Consider the following 19,951-nt stretch of genomic DNA (forward strand, 5'->3'; position numbering starts at 1 on the left):
TTGTGTAATTCTATCTTGCCTTACTTTCTGTCTTAGTTTCCTTGTATGTTCTGTATCAATGACTTGATTTTATCAGCATGTTTCCTATTGTTATCAATATTTAGAAAATATTATTTTCATCTCCTTTATGTTTGTATGGCAGACAGACAAACATACTCACTTTCTACTTCGCCCATGTGATATAACAATTGTATAACTCCCCATGTGATGTAACAATTTTACAACCTCTGAAGCACAAAGTAGTTATGCAAACTAAGATTGCAAGATGTTATCCTAATTACTCCTGCTAATGATTATAAGTACATAAATTTAATTATCATAGTGAGTTCACTTTTAATTTTTTGTTTTATGTTTGTTTATTTATTTGAAAGTGACAGAGAAAGAGGAGGAGAGAAAAAGAGAGAGAGAGAGTGAGAGAAAGAGAGACAGAAAGGGAGAGAATGGGCTTGCCAGGGCCTCCAGCCACTGCAAAGTAACTCCAGATGCGTGTGCCCCCTTGTGCATCTGGCTAACGTGGGTATTGGGGAATTGAGCCTCGAACTGAGGTCCTTAGGCTTCACAGGCAAGTGCTTATCTGCTAAGCCATCTCTCCAGCCCTTTAGTGATATCACTTTTATTGGGCAACAAATTTATTTTAATTGATGTCCTTAATGCTTCAAAAAATTATTTTTCTTAACATTTCTACAACTGTGCAAGTTAAGATATGAAAGTATAGATACAAAATTAACTTGCCCAAAGTTATGCCCCAAGAAAGAACATACACATATTGACAGATACTTCCCATATGGTCCATTTTTGCAAGGGTTTCCAAGTCTAGAACAATACCATGATCGATATAAACTTTTCCAATAATAGTTGAGTAATCTCAGGTAATCATAAAATAGACATCTATCTCAGGGTATAGACACTGTGGCACTGATGGTGGTCTATGTTAGGTATTCAGTGGTCCAGGGAGGGACTCTTCTGAGATCCCTTAGAGACACTAAAATATCCATTACAATTGATGGTGTGGGTTCTAGATCTGGGACAATATTATTGGTTTTATTTTATAGAAGGCTTGTTCAGGGGTCTATGTGAAAAAAAAATGGATTTCTTCTTTTAAAAATAAAATGAACCAGGATGTAGAAAAATATATCAGCTTTAGAATAAACCAGTAACTGGGGCCAAGAAACAAGTTTTTTTTTTTTCTTCTACTATAATTTGGGAATAATTGTGATACCTCACTAATTTTATGAGAATGAATAAAGAATAATTTAACCTACCTAGCAAAATACCTATCACATATGATGATTTTGTTGATAATTTGTGATAATTATAATTTATGATATTATCTTGGTGTGTACTGTCAGTATAATGTTCCATATACTTCAGAAAATTTACTTATTTCAGTGCAGAGCTCTGACCACAGACTGCGACGCTCAAGGCAAATGAACTCTGGCTTCTGAACAGCACACTTTTAAACAATAAATGGATAGTGGGCAAAATAAAAGATGAAACTGCAAAATTTCTAGAATTGAATAACAATGAGAACACATCATACCAAAACTTATGGGACACAATGAAGGTGGTCTAATGGGGAAAATTCATAGCACTCAATGCCTTCATAAAAAAGACAGAGAGACCCCAAATCAATACCCTAACCATCCACCTAAAGGAGCTTGAAAAGCATGAAAATTTGGCTTGTTATTTTAATTAATTGACAACTTTTGTATCTTTGTTCCTACCTTAAAATTGAACTTTTTAGGAATGGTTTTAAAATGTAGAGAGTGTGGACCTGTTCTTTCTTCCATGTAAACAATATAATAGGCAGCATTCATCATTATACTGATGGTAAGACCTTACAATCTGATGGACAAATCTCTACTTTCTTCATGGACAGAGAAAGACTGATGTGGTAGAAATACCAAGAATTACCTAGATCAAGTGGTACCAGCTCTGCAGAGTTAGGAAAGCAGAAATGGCATCATCTCTGACAGCTCAGCTCAGCTATAGTAATAAGAATAAGGCTTTTTACAACTTTAGCAATATGTTCTTGAGCTAGATAAAGGTCATACACAATGGCTTAACTACACTAAGTTCAAATTCTTATAGAGGATTCTGATCCTTTTAACTATCATGTCAGAATCCAAGGGTAGTCCTGAAGACTGGAGCATACTCAGATAAAATTTTAGAATTGCAGCAAATAGAATGAGAATAGAATTTTTCTACATTTCACACAGTAATAGTTTCAGTGCCATTTTCTGGTATTAGTTGCTTAATAAACAGACAGCCTTTCATTGTCTGTGAACAAGTGAGATGCTTGGTAAAGACTGATGTGAATTAGCATCACTTGCTGACATGTGAATTGTTTCTGATAACAGCATACAGATAGATGCTCATGATGTTAGTTACTTGTGTTCAGTGTCATAGTGAAAATTGTGAGCATATACATGGTGACACCTGGGAAATTGTTAGGCTTCTCTAAGAGATAGTTTGATAAAGACATAAAACTAACTTATAGAAATATAGTTTTACCTCCTCAACCTTATTCAGCACTCAAATTCTATTTGGTACCTTTGGCCACATTAATAGGATAAGAATACACTAGAAAAAGTTGGCTTTTATAATTCTGAATCCAGATTAAGAAGGATGAAAAGGGCTGGTGAGATGGCTCAGTAATTAAAGTCACATTCTTGGAAAGCCCACAAGCCTGGGTGGATTTTCCCCTGTACCCATGAAAATCTAGATGCACAAGTGGCACATACATCTGGAGTTCATGGCACACACATTCTCATTCATTCTTTCTCTCTCTTGCTCGCTTTCTCTTCCTTTTCCTTGCAACTAAATAAAACTATTAAAAATAAGAATGAAAGAATATACTGGAAATGCTTACAGAAGTCAAATTTTTGCCTCAAGCACTTAACTACTGGGTCATATACAGTCTTTCATTCACTCATCACATAAACCCTTCTGGTTGATCACTACTACTTAAAGCTAGATAAGTAAGGCTCTACATCTGTCCAGTCCTAACACTAACGCTTAGTGCCATAGTCAGCCTGCTGCTATTATTATCTCCTTTTCTGCCTTTGAGTTGTGACCCATGTGTTTTATAAATGGAACTCTATGTGATAAGTGTAGCCACTATGGCCTGTATGTTATTATAGATAAACACCCTATATACAAAATTATCAAACTTAATTTAAATTCTAGCTTATTTACTGTGGAGTGTGATTATTGAGTCCTTCTTACTCAGTAATCTCCTGTGTATTTCTACAGACAAGGCTGCAGAGACTCAGTGTTTTCCTTGTTTTTCCTCCTGCCTCACTTCCTCCATACTCCCCTCCATCTATTATCTATTCCCTCCTTCCCTCTTTCCTTCTTTCCTTCCTCCCTTTCTTCCTTCCTTTATCCCTTCCACTTTTGTCCCTTTTGGATACTCCTATCGATTGGCCAATTGCTTATACATGCTTGTACATGTATAAACATGTACACATGCAGGTGGACATACTCACACATACAAGTAACTAAAAACATACCAAGGAAATTACCAAGAAGACATAATAGCCAAATTATAGCAATGCAAATGTTGATCACTGATAATAAAAAAATGGGTTTTCTCTAATTGACCCCATTCAAAGCTATAACAGATGAATCATTTAATTGTCTTCAAATATGTATATGAAGTTATTAATACCATAACAGTTTACATTTTGCCAAGAATGTATGGTTGCAATTCATTTCACTGTACAATAAATATTAGTCAGGTTTGCATTGCTGGTAGAAATCACCCAACCAAGAGCAGGTTCTGGGAAAAAAGAGGTTTATTTTGGCTTACAGGCTCAAGGGGAAGCTTCATGATGGCAGGGGAAAACGATAACATGAGCAGAGGGTATCCATCACCCCTTGGCCCACATAAGGTGGAAAACAGGAACAGGAGAGTGTGTCAAACACTGGCATGGGGAAACTGGCTATAACACCCATAAGCCCACCCCAACAATACACTGCCTCTAAATCTCTATCAGCTGGGAACCTAGCTTTCAGAACAGCTATGTTTATAGAGGACACCTGAATCAAACCACCACATTCCACCCATTCCACCCCTGGCCTCCATAAACTGATAACCATACATGATTTAAAGTGCAATACATTCATCCAACTTAAAAAGTCCTCGTAGTTTTTATAAATTCCAATGATGTTCATACATCCCCATAATCCAAGGTCTTTTAACTTAGCCATAATACTATAAAATAACCTCAAAAAAACCATAATGGCACAAAATAAACAGTCACACTGCAAAAGATGGCATTGTGAATAGCAAAGAATTATTCAACCAATACAAGATTGAAACAGGGCAAACATCAGACTTTGTAGATCCAAGTCCAACAACTCTAGTCAATGAAAAATCTCCATGTCTGATAATTCTACCAGCAACACGTCTTTGATATTCCAATTCCACCACTCCCGCTAGACAACTCACAGTCCTAGAAAACTTTATCCAGGGCTGGCAGCTTTCCTCAGTAGCCTTCTTATGGTCCTGGCATCTCCACTGCAATGCACAGTTCATCCTCATGGCTCTACAGGATCTCCATCTAGGCATCCAGCAAACTTGCTTCACAATGACCACAGTCATTTACAAAACACAAGACCATGTTGCAAACTCAATGACCCTCTCTTTTCTGTATTTCCTACACTCCGCAATACCAGGTATGGTGCCAATTTGTTAATACAGGAAGAATAAAGCAAACTTTACAAAACAGGACACTCCTTAAGCACTCAGGCCCCTTCAAAAGAGTCTGCATTCTTCCTGTTACCCCAGTACAGGTCAGGTGACTCAATCTCAAAGTTTGTAATCTCTCAATTGTAGCTGAACTGACAGCAGTTTACCCAGAGATTTTTCTTTTTTTCTGTGCCATATCCCTCTACTCACACCAATTCATTTCTACCCAAAGCAACCCTGCTTAACTTCTCAGGACACGGGCATAACAGGACACTTCTCACACAAACTGCTTCTAGTCCAGTCCAGACAAAGTTCTTTCTTACCATCATAAGCCAAACCTCACAATCCATAGTTCTTACTGCATTCAGGTCTTTCAACTCTGATTGGAATATTCAAACAAGCTGTATTTATAGCACTGCAAGTTGTCTCTTAGGCCAAGGTTTCAAGTCCTTCCATATTCCTCTTGGAAATCAGCTCCAAAAGCTCAAAGCCACACACTCAGGTGTCGAGCAGCAACCCCTCTCCTCAGTACCTCTTTACTGTTGCAGTTGAATTCGCATTGCTGGTAGAAATCACCCAACCAATAGCAGCTTTTAGGAAAAACAGGTTTATTTTGATTTGCAGGCTAGAGGGGAAGCTTCATGATAGAAGGAAAAATGATGGAATAAGCAGAGGATGGACATCAGGACCTGGCCCACATAAGGTAGACAACAAAAACAGGGGAGTGTGCCAAACACTGACATGGGGAAACTGGCTATGATGCCCATAAGCCTACCCCTAACAATACAGTGCCACCAGAAAGTGTTAATTCCAAAATCTCCATCAGCTGGGAGCCTACTATTAAAATATCTAAGTTTATACAAACACCTGAATCAAACCACCACAAATATTATAATCCTATGATAACACAATGAGTGAAGAATTATATTTGAGGGACTTGATAATCATTAAGCCACACAACTAGTGCTTGATTACATCTGTTTTTTAACCCAGTGTTTACCATCTCCTGGTTGTAACCCAGGCCTCTGCAAAGCACAGTGCAGATAATTGAGTGACTTGACTTCATTTATTGCAAATTCCCTAATCAATTGTCTTTTCTTTTATAACCTATGACGGGGTGGTGTGGGGGACTCCGAGAATCTCAAAGACAAAGGACAATGTGGCATACAGCATGTCAACAAAGTCTATCTCTGCCCTCCCAAGAATATATATTGTGTGCTGCATACTGATGTTCTCAATTTCTTCATCCTAGCCTCAGTTCAGGCATTAGCAAAATTGTCATTGAACTAACCCACACATACCCCTCTGGGATGCTGTAATGACTCAGCCAACAAAACTTCAAATTCAGTCCTCATGGTCCTTCAGAGCCCACAGCCAGAGAGTCAAGAGCCCTTTCTGTGCTTGAGCTGACTGCAGATAATCATAGCTTTCCAAAAGCTCTCAGTAGCTGCTGACTTTTCAGTTGTCAGACCCATTGGTTTCATAGGGAAGAAGCTATTCATGGGTCCAGTCTTAAGAACATAAAAACACAAACACATTAGAAAAGTGTTGGGACTGGTAGGCTGACTTGAGCAGAAACCCAGAGAAAGGCCTATCAACTGGCTGGAATTAAACATAAAGAGAACTGTTGTTCCATTCATTCTTTCCAATAAATTCAAAGCAACTTTTTCTCAATTCATTCTTTAAAAAAAAAAAAGTCTGCATATATTTCTCCTAAGAAACATCATTCCCTTTTCATGGGCAACTCTTATGTGTTACCCCTGCTACAGTGGAAGATCCCTCCCTCCCTCTTGCCCTCTGCTTCTCTATTCTGGGTTTGTTAAGCAAGCAAACCAAACAAGTTAAATCTCAAAACACTCTCCACCATCAAACAAAATTCAAGAAAGTCAACTATGAGTATGGAGTCAAGTCTGATGCAAAGCTATTTCTCATGGCTGTGACCTGAGCTGATAATAAAGATGAGGTCACTGTGGCACAAACTCCTCCTCCAATGGGATGCCCTGAGATACAAAGGACTAGATTTACATGTTGCATGTGTTGGAGTCATAAGATTCTGGGTTGGCTTGTACTCCACTTCTATTATTAGCCTAAAGTAAGTGCTAATGAAAGCACCACTCTATTAAATCTCAAGCCCACAAAAGACAGAGATTATTATCTATTAGTTTTGAAATGGCATTGAAAATAATCTGTGCAATTAATTTCACAAACACCACAAGTCTAAATATACTCCCACTGGATGAGAATGTGAATTGGGGGAGGAACAGTCAAAATTAGATAGCCTCAAAGAAAAGAGGTACTAAGTTACTAATTTCCAGAGTGGCATCTACAAAGGGCTTCTCTTTATTCAGAACAGTTCTAACACAAAATCAGTGACCTAAGATGCCTGCTATGACTGGTAGGTATTTGGAACATCTGCATCAGTCTCTCTTTAGAATAGTAAACTTGATGTTTGTTATTTACATCCTTATCTTTGCTTTCAGGTTTCATGATTGCCAGCTTGTTTTCTCCACAAAGAAAATAAAATTTTCTTCAAAATTGCTACTGTGTTCCAGCTATTTAAAAGGAAAAATAAAATAATCCCTTTCCTAATAAGGAAATGCCTAATAAGGAAATAAGAACTGTCACCTCTGGGTAACAGATAAAAATATCCTCATCAGAAATAGCAGAAAGGGCAGATGATGAGTTACACATCAGAGAGAGTTCTCCCAAAGCATATTCAACAGGGAACTGTGTATGTGTATGTATTTGTGTGTGTATGTGTGTGTGTGTGTGTGTGGGTGCGTGTGTATGTGGGTGTGTGTATGTGTATGTGTTTGTGTGTGTGTATGTGTATGCGTATGTGTATGTGTGTATGTGTTTGTGTTTATGTGTGTGTATGTGTTTGTGTTTGTGTGTGTGTGTGTATGTGTGTATGTGTATGTGTGTGTGTATGTTTATGAGGGAACATTAGTTAGAGAGCTAACTGGGTGTAAAGGACATCTTTAACAGCTGTAATTATGCTTTTCCAAAATTATTATGCAGAACTCATTGCATAGATAATCCATGAGAGAAATAACAGAGTATATAACCTCATCTTTTATTCTTTTTAATAATTCTCATTTAAAACATAAAAGAATATCAGTGTTTTAAGTACGACATCTGACATGACTCAACATAGATGTTCATACAATCTTTGACTCTATCAATCATTTCTGAATACATCTTGTTACAATTTACACTTTCTACCTAAATATACTTATCAGTATTTGCAAAGCATCAACTCAGTGTGCCCTCATCTACCAGCTTGACCACACCTGTCATGTGCCATGAACATACTCATAGTAACCTTTAAAGTCCAAGGCAGTCCAGGAAATATCACCAATCTTTCCAGAATAACTCTTCATATATGCTCACTGAGGAACTAAGATTCTATCATATGCACTGGGGGATTTAGCCTCTTAGTAACCTATTTACAAGTTATTCTCAACTCATGAGAGAAGCCAAGTGGTGCCAATTCAGAGATAAAATTACAAACACAGGAACACTCATGTCCTGTCACAATGAAATAATATTTTGCTTTAATTAAATAACCTTGGAATCCAGACAGGTAAAATGTAATCTGCATTTCACTTTAAGGAAAACAGGGACTTGGAATAAAGCTGAATGAGGTGGCAAGTTGCTTGAGGAGTCACTTGAATTCCTAATGTCAATTGCTTTTATACGCAAGAATACATGATTGAGAGTATTGGTAACCACACTCCCTAATCCAGGGAGAGCAAAAAGAGAGAGGATGTTCCAAAACGTCAGTCACTAGTCTTAATTAGAGGACATTGAATTCAAAAAGGTTAATTAGATGCAGTGTCAAGAGAATCAGAACAATAAGAAAAGCAACGTTGAAAATACTAAACAATTTCTACTTTGCTCTCATTTGCTTCTAGTAAGAGCTGTTGAGACAGCTTTTCTGCTATGCCCAGATTTACTACTCACCAGAGAAGATACAGCAACTCAGAAAGAAGAAAATAAGATCCCTGGTAGTGGAAGTGGGAGGGGGGGTGTCTACTATCAATTTGTCCTAAGTCTCTTTTCCCCCACCCAGTTTTTGAGCAGACTGATTTGCTTTTCTCAGAGCCATGCCAGCAGCTCTTCCTTCAGAATCTTTTTTTGTCAATTTTAATGACTCATTTCAAGGAAGGAGAATGTTCAGATCATCATCATTATTATTATTTTACAGATTTGGTATATTCAGAATTCACTGTGAAAATGCCAGATAAAGAAGAGTGGTATTAAAAAAATGGTAAAGGGGGAGGAGGCTGATCCTTCTATTGGAAATAACCTCCTTAGCATGTGAATTCCCCCAAATGCCACACACTGAGTTCGCTTCAGAGTGACACTATCAGAAGTGTGTTGATAAACCGCATATGGATTTCCAAAATCAAGCAGGAAAGCACAAGCTATGTAAGAAAACAAGCAGCCAGAAGCCTTGTGACTTACCTTCTGGACGGATTCCCAAAGTTCGCCAAGGAAAATTTTAAGTCCTCTAGCTGAAAACACACCATTCTATTTCCTTTTCCTCTTCTGTTTTTTGTTTGTTTGTTTTTATCTTTTTCTTTGAGTCACATAGGAGAAAAATTTAAATGTTCCATTTATTTGATCTTCCAACGCCAGCAAAATCCGTGCCCAAGAGACTCCACCAAAAAGTAAGCCAAAAACTCATCAAAGGCAAAAGGAAGAGGGGAACATGAGGGAGACAGGGGGCAATGGGAGATGGGAATAGACCGTGCTCCTAGATTATCTCCACGCTGTAACAATCTCCCACGGTACACCTGCCTGGGTTTTGACACACGCATACACTCACAGGATGGAGACACACATCCTCTTGCTCGCGAAGCAGGCAGGCAAGATCACCCTCACAGACAGTCTCCCAGCCTGTGTGATGGAAACTGTCAGTAGTAACCTCTAAGAGCTGTGCGCTGCGGCTGCTCGCGCTACCTTCCCAGGTCTGCACAAGATTAAAAGCACATCAAAATCAGGGGGAACCCCAGGACCAGAGTCAGGGTCCTTTCCCCAGCCAGCTGCCTCAAGCCAAGAAGCAGTTACTCCGAGGTGTGGGCGCGCGCGGTGCCTGGATTACGGCAAGGTTATGAATCCTGCTGTGCTGCATCCCTACCCCCACCCGGCAGCCTGCGCTGAGATGATTACCAGAGCGGAGCCTGTGTCCCTGTCCTCTGCTTCTTACTCAGCCCTCCATGCTGCCAGTGAGACACAGTGGGGGCGAGAATACTAATGAGATGGTTAGCTACAGTTTCTTCAAGGGGGTCAGCATGCGGTACAGTGCATGTGGACTTCCCTGGCTACAGTGCCTGCAGGAAGATGCCTGCGCTCTGCCAGGAGGACTGTCACCGTGGGCGTCACTGTCCTGCACTCTTGCTCTCACAGTGTTTGCTTGGGATAAAGAAGTGGGGGGGGGGATGCGGGGGGAGGTGTGGGACTTTGCCTTAGAAGCATAGAGGTAATATTTCAAAAAGCTGGGGAAAAATGTCCTGGGATACAAATTCACATTATAAATAGGCTCCAAGGAGAGCAAGGCAAAATTTTAACATGCTGCTGCCCTAGCTATGAAATGGAAATACAAAGCAATTTCAAAAATCAGCTCCATCCTGTAAATGTAAGAGTTGGCAACAAGTATCCACACTTGAACGACGGGAGGGTGGCAACCTGCATTTCTTTTGACATAAAAATGTTTGCTCATGTATCTGTTCTGTATCCTGCAGCCAATGTGTGCTGAGAGCTAGGTCCAGTTTAAAATACAAGATTTGGACCCTATCCTGCAGGATTAATATTACTTTAACATATGTTTTTTTTTTTAATTATTGTTATTTCGTTGTCAAACTCTAGGGAATATTTGAGAGTCACACTAATATTGGGGACAAGTTGACAATCAAAAATAGTAAATATTGCATATGCTTACATGGAGTATGCTTACAGTTTCAAATGAAGGAATAATGTGATATGCCTTTTATTACCAAACTCTGAAATGAAATAAATGTACAATATGCTAAAAATATTCCTCAACCTCGATAATGATAATTCTCCTCATCTAAGGTGGACTCTCACATTTCAATACCTTTTCTTTCCTCAAGGATATTCATTGGGTTCTTAGGTTGAATTTGGTATTTCCGGAAAAAGAATTGGGCAATTAGAGAGGGCAGGTAAGAGAGGATGTAGCAATTGCAATACTAGGTTTATCCAGCAGATGTCCCAAAGAAGATACGGAAAAAAGAATTCTACAAGGAAAGGCAAACATTTAATTTACCCAAGTAAACACAGACTTTTAAGAAAATTAATGATGATAATATGAAATATTGAACTTTGATAATTTTAAAGTAACAGAAGGTGCTCAGAGAAGAGCTTGCCTCATATTGTTTAAAGTGTCTTTAAAGCCACCATTTTACATAATTTTGACATGTCATTAGAAAAAATATTCCACCCCTAAAATTACATGTTCATCTCCGATGACTTTATTGCTCTGTGGAATAAATAATTCAGTATGTTCTTTGTAATATAACAATCACAGAATTAAGTCACAAATCATACTCACAGAAGTAAATGAAGTTGTTAGTATTTACAAGTAAATTGTGTGATGCATTTATTTGAAAGCAATAGTTCTGTTTTTCCTTGATATCTATAAAAATTAATTTGAAAGTATTATATAAACATGGTATATGAACATTATTAATATATACACAAGTAAATTGAACAAAGAATTTTGGTTGTTATCAATTTGTTATACATTTTATTTTGCTAAGCATTTGTTGGTGCTGGTATTTGAACTCAGGACCGTTTATTTACTTAATTCACACTCTGAGCCACAGCTGCAGACCTTGCGTTTAATCTTTCAACATTTAGAAAATCAGCTGACATATCAAATTATCCTTAATTTATCTGAATGTAACTAATGAGTAACCACAACTTCACAATCTAAATTGGTCCAGATATCAATAGAATACTATGCTTGGTCTTTGGAATTCAGACAGTACTGAATTCACATTTGCCTTCAGTCAGATATCTAATCTCTACAAGCCATTTGTTTTTGTCTTGTTTTATTTGGGTAACACTTTGCCCATCTTTTTCTCTTTTGTTTTAAAATAACACTACTACCTAAATAAATATGAAGACAAAAATGAATCATCATTCATTATGCACTTACTATATTTCCTAACACAACTGTTCCATATGTGTATGTATGTGTATGTATGTGTGTGTGTGTGTGTGTGTGTATATATATATAATGTATGTAATGTATGTAATGTTATACATATATATAACATATATATGTATGTGTGTGTGTATATATATATATGGATCTGTATGTGCTACCTATGAATAACAAACAAAGTTGATGTTGATTCTTACTCTGTGAGCTTTATATGAATGGACCATCGATAAAGACAATCAGTTAATATTTTTAATATTGAAAGATGTGTATTTTAAATTTATTTTTACAAATAGGTGTATTGAGCTTCCTTTTTTCAGCCTCTGGTAATGTAACATTTGGCCACTCTATAAATGATCATTCATACACATGTCTTAACATTCATCTGCATGTCACAATACACATGGAAGGGTGGGATTGTACGTTCTTGATTTGTCTGAAATCTGGAATCAAGTAGAATGCATTTAGAAAGAAAATTTAATAAAAATTAAAAGTTCCACCATCAGTATTTTTTGAAGCAATTCTTAAAAAGGTGCAATAAACTTAATGCCTATGCCCCATTAAATCATATGAGGAATTCCTAATCCCCAATGGGATGACATTTGGGGACAGGGTAATGGGATTAAAAAAAAAAATCTCCCAAACATATCACAACCCACCTACACACAAACACACACACACACACACACACACACACATACATCACTCTAAATTTCCCCTTGTACCTTCCCTCCTGAAATAGACCATTACAGCTAGCTAACCTAACCCCTGAAGTAGGTTGCAAAGCCTTCATTTTTGAGGGGACCTGTGTTACTCTGAGGAATAGTGTTGTTCTTATTGACATAGACATACACACACACACACACACACACACACACACACACACACACACGAAGAATCTGACGAAAAAGGTTTTGATAAGTTTCCCTCAGTTTATAACTATCAGCTTATTTCTACCCTATTTTGACAAACTTAAACGCAAAATTTAAGACTTCCCTATTTTATCTTTATTTCTAAAGGCCCACTTCTCACATGAAAGTTATACTCATTAAATGTGTATGCTTTTCTCTCTTGCTGTAAGGCCTCAGCTGGGAATATTATGATGAGTTAGGAAAAGACATTGTCTTTTCTTTTCTACATGGGCCATGGCGGGTTTGGGAGGTACTACCTCATGAAGATGGAGAGTTTGTGAGTAGAATGCTGCATTATAAGAAAAAAAAAAAATATGAGGGACATGAGCTTTCTTTATGCCATATGAGAATATAGTAGAGAATAACTTTCACAAACCAGGATGAGGACCCTCATCATGGGTCAAACAGTGGTGACACCTGGAAGCTGATCTCTTCATTGCTCCTATCTTTACCTAGAAGCCCAAGCTGAATAAGATACAAGGTGAAAAAAAATATATCCTAGGAAATAGTTACAGTGCAATTAGTAATTCCATAAAAGATCACAGTAAGTTATCATTGTACTTGAGATCATTTAAAATACCTGGATATTGACTTTCTGAGCTATTGATCGTTAAACAACAATTGTAACTTATTTTCCAAGGAAAAGAAATACCAAGATGTCAGCCAAGGACAAACAATTACATATGAATTCCTCTATCGCACTTGTGTGGGCATCACAACAGGTTATTTGCTGCTAAGTAGGTTAGACCATGAGTTTCTTGGACAGATATTGGTCATTTCCCCAGTTGCCCATGTAGCATCTTCTGGCACTAGACATGCTGACTGTCTGGGGACTGACTCTCTCATGGCTTCCAGGCATGCCGTTCCATTTTACTTGTCAGCTGCATATGGTGTCTTCAGCAATAGGGTCTTACCACTAACCTTTGGTGGGTCATCAAGTACTCTGACAGAAATCTGTCATCCTTTTAGGAAAACTTGTAGGTTTCTCTAATCCAAAGCTCATTGTGGATGATAGCCCCATGCTGGTACTGGGCATTACAGGTCAGTGCCCACTAAGAAAATGAGGAAAAAGCTGACTAATACACAAGAGTTAGAGAGACAAGAGAGAAAGAGGGAGGGAGGGAAGGAAGATGTAGAAGATTTAGGTTAGACTTGATCCTACCCTCTCCAGTGCCTTGTGGTTCAGGTGTTTGCTTTAAGGGCTTGGTGCAGATTCAGCCATTTGGTCTTCCTTTTAGGAAGTAGAATTTTATGGTACTATTGCTGTTTGGGTCAATATTAGTGTTTCCCACCCCTTCAATGTCCTCTCCTCCCTCCCCATCCATCCTGGTGCCTAGTCCATGATATGCTTTCTGAGTATGTAAGGTATCTTGGGTAGATTCAGGTTAGGTACTATAGATGTGGGGCCCATAGCTGAAGCTAGGAAATAAGTTAGAACCATATCCAAACATAAGCCCACTCTCCAATATCAAGCTACCATCAATCATGGGCTACAAGAGGGCCTACACCTATTAAACTCTCTATAAAAAATGTAAGGGTTATCTCATTTGTCCTGGTGCTAACTTACTCTCTGTTGGAAAATCTGTTTCTCTTTTTCAGATAGATGCAGATCCTAAGGAGAGAGCCACCCCATTATACCTCAAAAGGGCCCTGGCTGAAACTAAAAAAAATTGGTGAAACAAGCAAGGGTGCTGTTTTCCTGTTGAACTGGATACCAGCACAAGGGGGAAGGAGACCAACACAAAGAAAAATCAACTCCTGCCAAATCAGAGAGCCAGAGCCTCATAAGCCCCCAACACCTCATCACTGAAGCAGACCAACATGAACCCAACATGGCTCAGGGAAATTTTGCAGAAGAGGGGGCGGAAAGAATGTCAGAACTACGTGTTGGGTCATGATATGCAGAGACATTTATCGTACCATTAACTGTGGGCTAACTCTACAATGCATGACCCATATACCTCAACAAGGAGGGGCCAATGGGAAGGGGGTAGGACATGGATGAGCCTAATAATGGTACCAAACTGCCTGTATTTGCTGAATATAAAACTAATAAATAAATAAATACATAAATAAATAGACTAGTAGAGAGATAACATGATCATTCAATAGGTCCAGAAAAATACTTTGAAAAACTATAAAATCTCTTCATGACTAAATGCTACAGAGGGTAGGGATGGGGCAATTATATCTCAACATAATAAAGGCTATATAAAATGAAACTAAGGTCAATATTATACTCAATGAGAAAAACCTTGAAGCATTCATTCTCACTAAGGTTTGGACCAAGGCAAGGGTTTTGACTCTCACCACTACTATTCAATATAGTACTTGTCTTATCTTGATTAATAAGATAAGAAAAAGAAATAAAAGGGATATTATTTGGAAAGGAAGAAGAAAAATAAGCCCTATTGAAGACGATATGATTCTGCACATAAGTGAATTGAAAGACTCTCAACAAAGTGGCAGGAAATCAAAACACACAAACCTCAGTAGCAGTATAAAATTTGATACAATTTGATCAAAATTCTAACACAATTCTTCACAGAAAAAAACAATTTCAAAATTCACATGGAAGCACACAAGGATTCAGATAGTTTAAAAAATGTGCTTAGCAAGATGAATATTACTAGGGGTATCAACACACCTGATTTCAATACATAATACAAATTCACAGTATTAAAAATGACACTGTACTGGCACATAAACAAACACATACAGAAGTAAAATGGAAGATAAGATCCAGGTGTAAGTTATAGTAGCAAAGCTAACTGATCTTTGACAAAGAGGCCAAAAATATGCACTGCAGAAAAGGCAGCATTTTCAATTAATAGTGCTGGAGAAATTAGATAACCAATTTTAGAAGAATGAATGTAGACCTTCATCTCTCATCATGCACAATCATTAACTCCAAATGGGTCAAGGAGAACCATATAAGACCCAAAATTCTAAAACAACTATAGTAGAAAGAAGAGAGAACACTCCAATACAGGGTTAATTAAGAGTCCAGGAAAGCCCTTGGATCCCAAACCCTCAGTTTGTCCTCATGTTTAACCAAGGAATTGGGCAAATGAAACTTAGGTGGATAATTATGAAACTATAATATTTATTTAAGGAAGTACAAAACCAAGGGATAGAAAATCAATATACCCATGTGGTCTGAAATCCCATGTGCTGGGCCTTGAAAAATTGTGAAAAGGGAGTTAGAGCAGAAAGAAAAGAAAGTTCAAAGAGCTCCTGCTATGCAGAGGGCAGAAGTGGGTAAAGAACTCGTGTGTCAATAGAGGTAAGAGGGTTTCTCCCCATCTCAGCCCAAACTGGCCAAGATGAAGGGAAAATTACCAGAACCTGGAGGTTCAGGAGTGATGGACAGGCAGCCAAAAAAGCTACTCCACAGTAAGGATTTTAATAACTCCTGTAGTGGGCTTCAACATCTAACTCAGGTAACCTGAGTGAGGGCTGAATGGTCTGTGCTAGAGGCTAGCTTGTTACCAAGTATTGTCTGAGGCTAGCCATGACATCAAGGTCTGAATGTGATCAACCAAAATGCCAGAATAAGATTTGAATTCTAGGAAAGGAGACTTCCCTCTCAGAGCTGGGCTAAGGTAGTTCATGGAAAAATAGGTGAGGCAAGAGATAAGAAGTCAGATGATACTTTGATCCCTGACAAAATGGAGACTGAAAGAATAGGCCCAAAGGTATACAAGTTTTATACTTTCAGCTGCCTAGTCACCCTAAAGGACCTAGCAAATCTACCTGATTCCCTCTCAACTCCAAGATATAGGCACAGGGAAAGACTTCCTAAATAAGACTCCAGGAGCCCAGCAAATTAGACAAACACTTGACTAATGGGACCTCATGAATCTCAAAAGCTATTGTGCAGCTAAACAAACCATCAGTAGAGTCAATAGGCAAGCTAGATAACTGGAGAAAATCTTTTCTACATAACATATGACAGAGTTTTCATATATAAAATATACTAAAAACTCAAAAGACTGAGCAATAAAAGCAATCGATCCTCTTAAAAAATGGGGCAGGAGAACTTCCGGTTAAGATGGCGGCGTAGGTACCACGCCAAAACAGCCTAGGGGGGAAAAAGACCAAAAAAACTCAGCAAAATACACACTTTTACTAAAAAGTGAGGTGTATAGGAAATTGAGGCGGCAGCGGAGAAGTAGAAGAGTTATAGAGCATCCAGAGCCTGCACAGGCAGAAAAGCGGCCCCGGCAGCTCGGCCGCGGCGCAGAAGAAAGCCGCCAGACTCTCGGCTCGAGCCCCAGGAAAAGCCAGGTGCGGGATTTTCCCCTCACACCGCGCTCCCCGCAAATCGGGAAACGTGAGGTGACAGCGGCAGCGAGCAGCGGAGGAGAAGACCGCGAGGTAGAAGAACATGTGGAGCAGTAAGAGATCCAGAGAAGCCGCAGCTCCCTCCCCTCCCCCAACGCCTGAGCCAAGCTCCAGCAAACACAGCAGCGGCCCGGGACCCGGCCACGCCAACTTGGGCTGACAGCAGGACCCAAGCAGGAGCTGAGTTCGGCAGCAACTTCAGCGGCTCCAGCACCGGTACCAGCGGCCCCAGCAGCAGCGGCCCCAGGAGCGGCAGCGGCGGCAGATCCCGCAGCAGCGGCTTCGGGGGGAGCAGCAGCGGTGGTCACGGCAGCGGCAGCTTCAGCAGCGGTGGTGGCACCGGTGGTGGCAGCTACAGCAGCAGCAGAGGCAGCAGCAGCGGCTCAGTTTGCCCCGAAGGAAAAGCAAGTGCCCAGCTCCAGAAATCAGAACAGCAGCCCGACGACCCTGGCAGCAACTTGACTGAGACCAAAATCACCCAAGGTAACTGGGATTGCACCAGGGAAGGGTCTCACTTGGTCACAAGCTGACTTGGATCCCTCAACAGACCAGAAATCTAAACCTCTTTGTTGATAGAGATTCTGGTCATTATAATAACTACTCTTGCATACATACTCGGGGCTGTTTTTGATTGAATGTGTACAGTGTTTAGTTAAATTTTAGAATCTACCTGTATTTTATTCCACTCAGCCTGCTTGAATACTCCTAAAGCAGGGAAACTCAACCCCTAAGAACATCTTTGTAGATACTCTGAGAGTCTTAAGAGCCACACCTTAAGGTCCTACCCTGAAAATATATTACATCAAAGCAATTGATACAGCTAAGAATACACAGCTAGCTAGAAAATCCAAGTATAAACTTAATCCAAGATGCAAAAATATATACATTATAACACAAGAAACACTAAAAAGCAAGACGATATAAATCCACCTAAAAGTATTAATGCATCAGAAATGTCCTCCAGTGAGAAAGAGTTAGAGGAAATGCCTGAGAAAGAGTTCAAAAGAATAATTATAAATATGTTCAAAGAGGTCAAAGAACATATGAAAACAATCAAAGAAGAAATCAAAGAGGAAATCAAAGGAATCAAAGAAGAGGCAGGACACCAATTTCATGAAATAAAGAAGGCAATACAAGACATAAATAGGGAAATAGAAATAATAAAGAAAAACCAGTCAGAATTACTAGCAATGAAGAACACAGTTAATGAAATAAAAAACTCTGTAGAAAATCTCACCAGTAGGATGGATGAGGGAGAGGACAGAATAACTAAGCTAGAAGACTAGGTGGCAGACCTAATGCAGTCCAACAAAGAGAAAGACAAACTTATAGAAAAGTATGAGTGGGAATTTCAAGATATTCGGGACACTATGAAAAGATCCAATATAAGAATTCAGGGCATAGTAGAAGGAGAAGAACTCCAGTCCAGAGGCATAGTAGGCATCTTCAACAAAATCATAGAGGAAAATTTCCCCCAAATTGGGAAAGAGGTGCCAATACAGATACAGGAAGCCTTTAGAACCCCAGCCAGACAAAACCCAGAAAGAACCTCCCCTCGCCATATTATAATCAAACTTCCAAACACACAAACCAAAGAAAAAGTATTGAAAGCAGTTAGAGAGAAAAATCAAGTTACCTACAAAAGCAAGCCCATCAGGATTACAGCAGATTATTCAACACAAACTTTTAAAGCCAGAAGGGCTTGGAGTGATATATTCCAAGTTCTGAAAGATAACAACTGTCAACCAAGGTTACTTTATCCTGCAAAGTTATCCATTCAAATAGATGGAGAAATAAAGACATTCCATGACAAAAGCAGGTTAAAGGAGTATTTGAAGACAAAACCATCTCTACAGAAAATACTTGATAGAATCCTCCATGCTGAACAAAAGGAAAAGCACACATATAAGGAACCTAGAAAAAACAAGCTATACTCAAATACCAGTTAACAGAAGAGAGCACAGGTAGAACCAGTAACACACACACACACACACACACACACACAAATGGCAAACATAAATACACACCTTTCAATAATATCTCTTAATATCAACGGCCTCAATGCCCCAACGAAAAGACATAGATTTGCAGACTGGGTTAAAAAGCAGGATCCTACAATTTGTTGTCTCCAAGAAACTCACCTTTCTACAAAGGATAGACATTATCTTAGGGTGAAAGGTTGGTAGACGGTGTTTCAAGAAAATGGGCCTAGAAAACAAGCAGGGGTTGCTATCCTAATATCAGACAGGGTAGACTTTAGTCTGACGTTAGTCAAGAAAGATAAGGAAGGTCACTTTATATTGATTAAGGGCACACTCCAACAGGAGGACATTACAATCCTAAACATATATGCACCTAACATGGGGGCTCCCAAATTCGTCAAACAAACACTATTAGAACTAAGGTCACAGATAACACCAAACACAGTGGTGGTGGGTGACTTTACCACCCCACTCTCATCAATTGACAGGTCATCCAGGGAAAGAATAAACAGAGAGGCATCTGGACTAAATGAGGTCATAGAAGGAATGGACCTAACAGATATATACAGGACATTTCATCCAAAGGCTGCAGAATATACATTCTTTTCAGCAGCACATGGAACATTCTCTAAAATAGACCATATATTAGGACACAAAGCAAATCTTAACAAATTCAGGAAAATTGAAATAATTCCTTGCATTCTATCTGAACACAATGGAATTAAACTACAAATCAGTAGCAAGAAAGGCTATAGAGCATACACAAAATCATGGAAACTAAACAATACACTACTAAATGATGAGTGGGTCAATGAAGAAATCA

At 38.9% G+C, this 19,951-nt stretch overlaps 1 protein-coding gene across 2 annotated transcripts in view; it reads right to left on the reverse strand.

Moving 5' to 3' along the window:
• The window catches only part of Lrrc4c (leucine rich repeat containing 4C), a 1,536,732-nt gene extending 1,526,929 nt beyond the window's left edge, over positions 1-9,803 (reverse strand). For both annotated transcript variants that reach the window (XM_045159294.1, XM_045159290.1), the window contains exon 1: positions 9,167-9,803. The gene's annotated coding sequence lies outside the window, so the exon portion shown is untranslated. The remainder of the gene's footprint in view (positions 1-9,166) is intronic.
• Positions 9,804-19,951: the final 10,148 nt, after the last annotated feature.

The sequence above is a fragment of the Jaculus jaculus genome, chromosome 9 (genome assembly GCF_020740685.1).
Source record: "Jaculus jaculus isolate mJacJac1 chromosome 9, mJacJac1.mat.Y.cur, whole genome shotgun sequence".
Taxonomy (NCBI): domain Eukaryota; kingdom Metazoa; phylum Chordata; class Mammalia; order Rodentia; family Dipodidae; genus Jaculus; species Jaculus jaculus.